We start from the raw sequence: 8,691 nt of genomic DNA, 5'->3' as shown, positions 1-8,691 counted from the left end.
AGGTTACAAAACTAAGTGCGACACAAGTATATATACAACCCAAGAAAACAGATACAATAAAACAGGTTTCCAGAACCAAGTTTGACAGAAGTGTGAAAGATGTAAGCGTGTTGGTTGGGTAACAAACCCGAAGAAACACGGACCGGCAGAGGACGCGTTTCTGTCGTCGCGTCCTCTGTCCGTCCGTGTTTCTTCGCGTTTGTTACCATGAAATATTCGAGGGTGGAAAACAGGACACTTAATGATATGCGTATTTCTGCTTTTTACTTTTCAACTGCATGTTGCACTCCATCACTTTAACCCGCTCACTGTGTGTACACCTATTTGCATTCACCGTGTATAGGCGTCCTGGGGTAGCCAGATCGACTTTCTAGCGACCCAAATCCCCATTGGTTTCTTTATCACATGACCATCATCACCACTTGTGTGACAAGAGCATTTCCGGCTGGTTGTTGACTCCGTTGTCCTACTTTTCTTACTTGTGTCAATACTCTCATAGGGCATAATTCAGGGCAGTCGGAAGCAACGCACTCTGGTGCCATCGCGAGGACGAAGACAGCGAATGCGGCGTGACGTGACGTTTAAAAAAAAAGCTGGTCTGCCTGGCGGAAAGGTGCCCTAAAACAAAGAAAGACAGATACGATTAAAAGGGAGAAAAAATTACGGCAGAAATCGTTGTGCCGATTGTCATTGGCTACGCGATAGCATTCATGAGCTCATCGCTGACATTCCCCGGCGGTGGACAGTAGAGGGCTGTGGAGACTGAAGTGGCTGACGTGCTTGGCAACCACTAGGTTGTCTATGCCCCTGACGAAGACACAATCTATCACACTTCCCGTAGGGTTGTGGGAATTTTATCGTCACTGTCTAGATGCAAATCGAAGACTTCGGTCATGAACATGAAAGAACTGATGTTCTGAGGCTGGAACAACATAGAAGGGACAAATACATACAAAGCCTCAATTTGCCTAAGAAATTAACGATGAAAGTCACTGAAAAGGTTAGCCAGCTGTAGGACTCGAACCCTCATCTTCTGGTTTGCCGGTCCAGGGCTCTACCAATTGAGCTAAGCTAACACGCCTTCTCAGCGACTTCCAGGGTGCGTCATCTGAAGGGACAAACCAGACACTCTGTCTCACTCATCCTCCTTTCACTCTTACATTTCGGTCACTCACACACACATTCATACGACGGGAACGACGCAGGCGGCAACTGATGAACATAAAAGAACTGATGTTCTGAGGCTGGAACAACACAGAAATGACAAATACATGCAAAGCCTCAATTTCCCTAAGAAATTAATGAAAGATGAAAGTCACTGAAAAGGTTAGCCCTGGAAGCCCTGGAAGTCGCTGAGAAGGCGTGTTAGCTTAGCTCGATTGGTAGAGCCCTGGACCGGCAATCCAGAAGACGTGGGTTCGAGTCCTACAGCTGACTAACATTTTCAGTGACTTTCATCTTTCATCGTTCGTTTCTTAGGCAATTTAGGCTTTGTATGTGTTTGTCCCTTCTATGTTGTTCCAGCCTCAGAACATCAGTTCTTTCATGTTCATCAGTTGCCGCCTGCGTCGTTCCCGTCGTATGAATGTGTGTGTGAGTGACCAAAAATGTAAGAGTGAAAGGAGGATGAGTAAGGCAGAGTGGCTGGTTTGTCCCTTCAGATGACGCACCCTGGAAGTCGCTGAGAAGGCGTGTTAGCTTAGCTCAATTGGTAGAGCCCTAGACAGGCAATCCAGAAGATGTGGGTTCGAGTCCTACAGCTGGCTAACCTTTTCAGTGACTTTCATCTTTCTTCGTTCACGAAGTCCGCGAACCAGTTGTTATGGGGTTCCTTGTCGGTATTGAAGTCTCCCATGATATCATAGGCATGTTGTGTTCTGTGAGCAGCAGTAACGTCATCATCATTGCCACCGACCAATCGTCTTCTTCATCGTGGCAGCGCCCATCCATAAAAGCGATGGGCGCGAGAGAGGCCACGGGAGAGGCCATCCCAGCAGCGGCAATCTTCCAGCAACCCTGAGAATGCCCTTGTCCCTGAGGAACGAGCTTCTTGGGCACGCGCTGCTTAAGTGTGGAACGGTCATTGACATTCAAGATGTCGTATATCCCGGGAGGAAAAAGGCCAAGACTGGAACAAGAGTCGTCAAAATGGAAATGTCATATGATAGCCCGCTGCCAAACTTCGTTCGGTTGAGGGAGTACCTCATCACCTGTGAATACCCTGTCCATACGTTGTCCATGTGTGCCGCAGATGTAAAAAAGAAGGCCATTTCCGAGCCACATGTACTACCCCATTTGCGAACGTTGCTCCATGTTCGGGCACGCCAAGAGTGAGTGCAAGTCTGCATGTAGGCGCTGCAGAGGAGATCACGCGACTGTGGAATGCGTACGGAGCAGGAGCTACGCCGAAGCAATCCTGGGACGTCCGCGACCCCAAGCAAGGAGCTCCATACAACCTGCTGCACCTTCGCGAACCGACGAAGTGTTCCCTCCTCCTACTACCGAGGGGACGTCTGGGTCCCCGGGAGACCAGGCCCAGGCTAAAGACCAGGACCAGGTTAAACTAGGAGACGCACCTGTGGAGGGCCACACGACAGCTGCTGTTGATCAGCGCTCAGCTGTAGACAATGTCGCTCCTTTGGCTGCAGAGGTCAGGTCTGACCCATGTGGCGCCCCTAGTAGAGAGCCAACAGATATCGAGGTACCCTGCGCTGATATCCAACACCAAGGATTTGACCCGAAACTCGAGGCCGGCGTGCCTCCTTCGGACTCAACCGCAGACACTCCAGCGGATAACTCGTCTACAACATCATATACTTCGCCGAAAGTATCAGACGACGAAATGGCGCCGTGTCAAGATCGCAAGAGCAAGCATGACCTTCAATTGACATCTGTATCCGGCGACAGCCCGTCTAGGAAGAAGAAGAGGAGGAAACTGAAGTATGCGTCCCTGTTGGAGGTTCTCGGGTTCGTCGTCGGACTCATCCGGTGCCTTGCAATTCTAGTATGGAAGTGCGTATACTGACACTTAACGTCTAGGATTTAAAAAAAAAAACCTAATAAGCAAGCCGAAGTGGTCAATCTCGGGTACAGACTAAAGTGCGACATACTCTTGCTCCAAGAAGTACATTTTCAAAACAAGTTAGAGGTAGCCGCATTTAAGCGGAAATGTCGGTTGCCTTGTTTTTTTAGTTTTTGTGTAGGCAGAGATGCCAGCGTTGGGATAGTAATTTTCAGTCATCTTCTAAAGGATAGTTTCGTCTCGTATGATAGCGATGGCAGGGTTATTTGTCTTGACTTTTTCATAGGCTGTGCTAGGCATCGGCTGGTGAACGTTTATGCCCCTGCTTCCGCATCTCTTACGAACCGTTTTTTCCGTGAGGTGGAGGACTGTGTGCGAGTCAACTGTCCTGTCTTGATGGCCGGTGATTTGAATTGTGTGACCGACTCGAATCGCGATATCCGCGGTCCGGGACAGGGTAGGCCTACTTGGTCTGCGGAGGCTGTTGTCGGTCTTCGACCTGGTGCATGCGTGGCCTTTGCTTCATGATGACGTTTTCGCTGCAACATGGTCAAGGGGACACTCTGCCAGTCGCTTAGACAGGTTCTACGTGCCCTGGTCTGCATCGACGTCTGTCAAGGAATGCAGTGTGGTGACTTCTACGTTTTCGGCGACATATGTCAGCGACAACCAGCCTGTGCTCCTAGTGCTGGACAGTTCGCGTATACCTGGTCGCGGTGTGGGGAGGTGGCGACTTGCCCCGCCCCTTCTCAACGATCCCGTCATTGTCGTCGACGTTACTGTCCGCATTAGAGAGTACCTGTCTGGTCGCGACCCAACAGCCCAAGAATGAGAAGATTTCAACCATTGGGTGAGAGGGGTGTTCTGCAGGCCTAGGGCAAGCGTCGTACAAGAGACCGTACACGCGAATTGAACTCCCTTTCTGCGAAGATACGTTCCGTGCGCAGGGGCCACCCAACGACGCCACTGATGTCAGAGTACCTTGAATCATTCATTCATCGCCGACTCACTCTTTTGCGTTGTTCATCTGTTACACCCCGCCAAGAACGCTGCCAGTCTAGATCGGTGGCCGGCCCTGAAGTCCTACGTTACCTCCATGACACGTCGGCATCAGGCAAAGCTCAGGCAACTGTGCACAGTTTCCAGCGACAGGATGGCAGCACCACGGCAGATCCTTCCGAGGTCGCAACGGGGTTCGTTGAGTTCTTCCGTGGATTATACTTAAACCCTGCATCGACTGCCGATGTTTCTCTCGATGCTTTTCCCTTAAAAACTCCCCTGCCGGCTAAGAGCAGTACTGATGCATCTTAAGGCGCAACACACACGGACAAGAGGGAGACACACACTCGCGCCACTCGCAACTCAGTTTAATAGCAAAAGGCACATAGACAAGAACAAAAAAGACGAAAATCCAGAAAACCATCCTCCCGCCCTCTACCAGCAACATCCAACAAGTTCACACTACGCAGCGATAAGCGGCTGCCACTCGCTATCATCGAGATACTTTATCTCCCGCCCTGACAACATCATGGAAGGCTGGCTCACACACCTTTCCCCCGACTTACTTATCATGTATGCCTCAATAATCTCTCGCGTCAGCGCATTGCGCGACATTGCCAAAATATCAGTCCTCCGAAAATCCGGTGTATACACACATCTATGCATCACATACATGTACACACACATGTACATACACATCTATGCACGCGGCATCACTGAGTGGCACTCCGCGGGGACACCTCGCTGTACATTGTAATAGATGTGTGTGTACACCGGATTTTCGGAGGACTGATATCTTGGCAATGTCGCGCAATGCGCTGACGCGAGAGATTATTGAGGCATACGTTTGCATACGTTTGCTGCACGCGAACCACCGCAGCCAGATGAGTGTAGCGGGATTGCAATCCTCTTGCTTCCCCGTCCAGCGAAGTATCCGCCAAGGCTGCCCATTGTCTCCCGTCCTTTACGTCCTGGCTTTGGACCCTTCTTTAGAATGCGTAGAAGCGTCCCGTGCAGTCAATGGAGTCCCCCTTCCTGGAGCGGGAAGTTGGAAGATCTCTGCGTATGCTGATGACGTCACACTCTTCATCAACGGCCGATGCTCGCTAACGGCAGTCCCACAGCTGTACGAGCAATACGCAGCAATATCAGGCTGTCAACTTAACACCCAAAACTCCATGATTCTCCCTCTTGGATCGTTTTATATCGACCCTGACTTTCCGATGCAACAATGCACGAGCATGCGCATGCTTGGTGTGTTTTTTTTTTTTTATCAAGATGGCCCCACGCCTCTCAACTGGACACTGGCCACTCGGTGGATCCATGACTCGTGTCGCGCAGCGCAGGAGTACGACTTCTCGTACAGAGAGCGAGCATATCTCCTCCGGTGCGCCTTTCTAGGCCACCTTTGGTTTCTGACCCACGTTCTTCTGCCGCCTGCCACTGCAACATCACGTATAAACACGGAGATCCTCTCGTTCTTCTGGAGTCGGAAAACAGAACTTCTCGATCAACAGATGCCCCGCATGCCTCCATAGAGAGGAGGTTGGGCAGTGCCGGATGTTGCTATTGCCTGTCGGTGTTTTGCATTGCATACTTTAATGCGCATTTTGTCATCGGAGCATACCCCTGCACAGGCACTTTTACAATATTGGCTAGGCTCCCTTCGTCGCCACCTCGAGCCTGATGCAGAGCTGAAAAACAGTCCAAGCGCTGAGGTGCCTGGAAGGTTCCAAGCCGCAATAGTGCGATTCTCCCAAGAAGTCTGCGTTGCAATTCCCACTGTCGACCCCGGAATAGCATCACCGCTCCGTGTGGCCACTCTCGTAGCTTCCAGAGCTGGACCCTCTCGTCGCGCTATACAAGGTGCGCAAATTCGGTGGCCTGCTTTCGTCCCGTCCTGGCTGCCTGGTGACCTTCAGGACATACTCTGGAGATTCACCTGGAAAGTTCAGCCTACTCGTGACCGACTTGGACGCTGGGGAATCGTACCCCACTTCACGTGGAGCTTTTGCAGACACCCCTAGCCTAACGAACATGTCATCTATGACTGTTGTGTAGCCAAAACTTTTTGGCAGAATCTGTGAAGGTCCACACACATTCGGTGTCCCGTGGATTTTTATGAAACCTTGTCTCGTCTGCGTTCGCCCGACGGTCACATGCGAGTCCTGCTAACCGCATGCGGATCATCAGTCTTGTGGTCCGCCAGGCGCCAAGCTGTTGTTCAGAGTCGCCGAGAGACTCCCACCTTGCTACTTGTACAGCGGGCAAGGTGTTTCGTAGTCAAGACACTCCAAGAAGAGCTCTCTTCAAGTGCTGACCACGTTTTCCTTGCAAGATGGGAAGGCCTGTCCTATCTGGAACGCTGGGGAGGATCGATCTCCTTGCGGGACTATCGAGTATTCGCTGTGCAAGTGCGTCTCTGCGCATGAGAGGAGGCAGTGAGAGGGAAGAGGGAGGGCGCCGCCTTAGCCAATGGGGCTTCCCGAGTGGAGTAACCGGGAGAGGAGATATGCGCAGAACGCTCGGTTACTTGCAGAGCGTATTGCAGCGCGGAGGTCGCTGAGTGGTACCATTTCGTCATTCCGTCATTTCCATTTTTCATTGCTCAATCCATTTGTATGTATCTAATTAACACCTGTATATAGCCTGTACATTTAATTTTTTCGTCGTAGCATATATAGGCCTCACCTGCTTTCACGTTCACATATGTTCATTAGCACAGCAGTTTTAAAAGCCATATGTCTTCGTACCACCTGTAATTACGCCACCCACTGAATAAATTTTTCCCAAACCTATGCCGACAAAAGACCTGTTGAGGAGACAGTTGGTTCTGCTTCACCGACTAAGGACACAGTCCGTGCTAACACCAGCACTCCTGGACAAGGTGGGTTTCGCTCCTTCTCCACACTGCGTCTCCTGTTCCGTTCACGGGGACCTCGAGCACGTCATCATGCATTGCCCCGACCACAAGACCGCCAGAGAAGCGATGCTGCACAAGTACAAAGCCCTGAACCTTCCAAGAGACACATTTGAAGACATCCTCTATCCACAAAGATCAGAACTTTGCCGTAGAGGAGCCCGGGACGAGCTGCTAGCCTTCGCAGCCAGCGTGGAACTACCTTGATGCATCCCCCTCTACTATCTTGCTTTTCCTTTCCTTTCCCACCTCCTCCCCACCCCTTTCCATAACAGAGTGAAATTTGCCGTCTTATGAATGCAGGCAGACTTCATTCTGTTCTTCCACTTTTCTACGACGCCCCCCATGGGAGTTCATCGGCCAGCGTCGACGCATTATGATCTCTTTAGTTCGGCCCTTTACCAACCTAAAGTCTTAATAAACGTCTATCTTGTCTTTTGTTACACGCCTGCTGTTCCCTTCCTTTATTCATCAACATCTGTCTTGGCCAAATGGGGACGTATCTGGACCGCCACTTTGTCATCACCGGCCGTCAACGACCAGCGGGGCCACGCCGTCACCTCATTTGTGCCTGACATGGCGCAGTCGACAGGATCAGCAGCATTCCATTCTGTTACGAAGCAAGATCGTTACATTTTCATTCGCCCCGGTGTGAGGCATGTTCTAAATTCATTGGGTCCGATTCTCCTGCGGCATCTATTCTGTATTTTTCAGTAGTCACTGTTATGTCCATCTCCTTTTCGGAGCATGGTAGGACTTTATCGAATTGTCTCTCAAGCTGTGACCTCTTGGAGGTCATCAGCGTTCCTTATCTTGTACTTTCTCTTCGTCGCTGCAGAACATTCTCTAAGGGTGATTAACAATTCATCCGAGTTGTACGTTATGCATTTACGTCATTTTATGGCTTCCATCACTAAGAATAGTGTTAGCCAGTCGCTGTACCATGACAAAACAATTAATCTCTTAAACGTTATGCATTTACGTCATTTTATCATTTTATGGCTTCCATCACTAAGAATAGTGTTAGCCAGTCGCTGTACCATGACAAAACAATTAATCTCTTAAGTATTTGGAGGATCCCCGTTTTCTTTTGCTTCTGCGAGTTAGCGTAACATGCCCTGTCATCATAGCGTGCCTCGCGAGTTGCGGACATAGCACAATACCATACCATACCATTACACTCCATGTGATCGTACCAGGTCTCGTTAGCATAGCTTGGCATGCGAGTACCATCTCATGTTTTCTCATACATTGCTTGTTCTTGTAGAACATCAAGCATAATCTTCTGGAGAAGCCCAGGAATCAACAACTCAAGACCCGGACCCGAAGAACCAAGACCGCCAACGTCGAAGCGGACCTGGGGCGCGTTCCCGGACACTGCGCGAGCTCGCGACCTCGCGTCGAGCGTCCCCGTTGCCCCAGCAACAAGAGCACCACGTGGTACGCTTCGCGAGCATGCTCAGATAACCCGGTTCCTGCACCTGCTTCGCGAGCTCGCGCTGGGAGAAGGTTGTTGTTCCTGAGAGGGGGAACAACAACGCAAAGCTCGTCGGTGTTCGCGTCGAAAATGGCGGACCTCTGTTTCATTTCGGAAGAACAACGTGCTGCAAAGGAAGAGCCGGTGCGCAGATTCCGCATTAGCAGCGATGCTTTCTCCACATTGTCGGATGATGAATTCGTCGCTATCAAATGAGACTGTCCGGGAAGTATATGAAGCTTTTCGGGAGGATGTGCAACGCAGTAAGTACAC

At 50.5% G+C, this 8,691-nt stretch overlaps 1 long non-coding RNA gene across 1 annotated transcript; it reads right to left on the bottom strand.

Moving 5' to 3' along the window:
* Positions 1 to 245: 245 nt before the first annotated feature.
* Positions 246 to 2,896, bottom strand: LOC135400593 (uncharacterized). The gene is made up of 2 exons (XR_010424624.1): positions 2,577 to 2,896; positions 246 to 618 (listed from the first exon to the last, which is right to left on the bottom strand). It is a non-coding gene; the product is annotated as an uncharacterized LOC135400593 (long non-coding RNA).
* Positions 2,897 to 8,691: the final 5,795 nt, after the last annotated feature.

This window comes from Ornithodoros turicata, chromosome 1 (assembly GCF_037126465.1).
Source record: "Ornithodoros turicata isolate Travis chromosome 1, ASM3712646v1, whole genome shotgun sequence".
NCBI classification, from domain to species: domain Eukaryota; kingdom Metazoa; phylum Arthropoda; class Arachnida; order Ixodida; family Argasidae; genus Ornithodoros; species Ornithodoros turicata.
The sequence above is the reverse complement of the archived record's forward strand: the minus strand, read 5'-3'. Positions and strand labels throughout refer to the sequence as shown.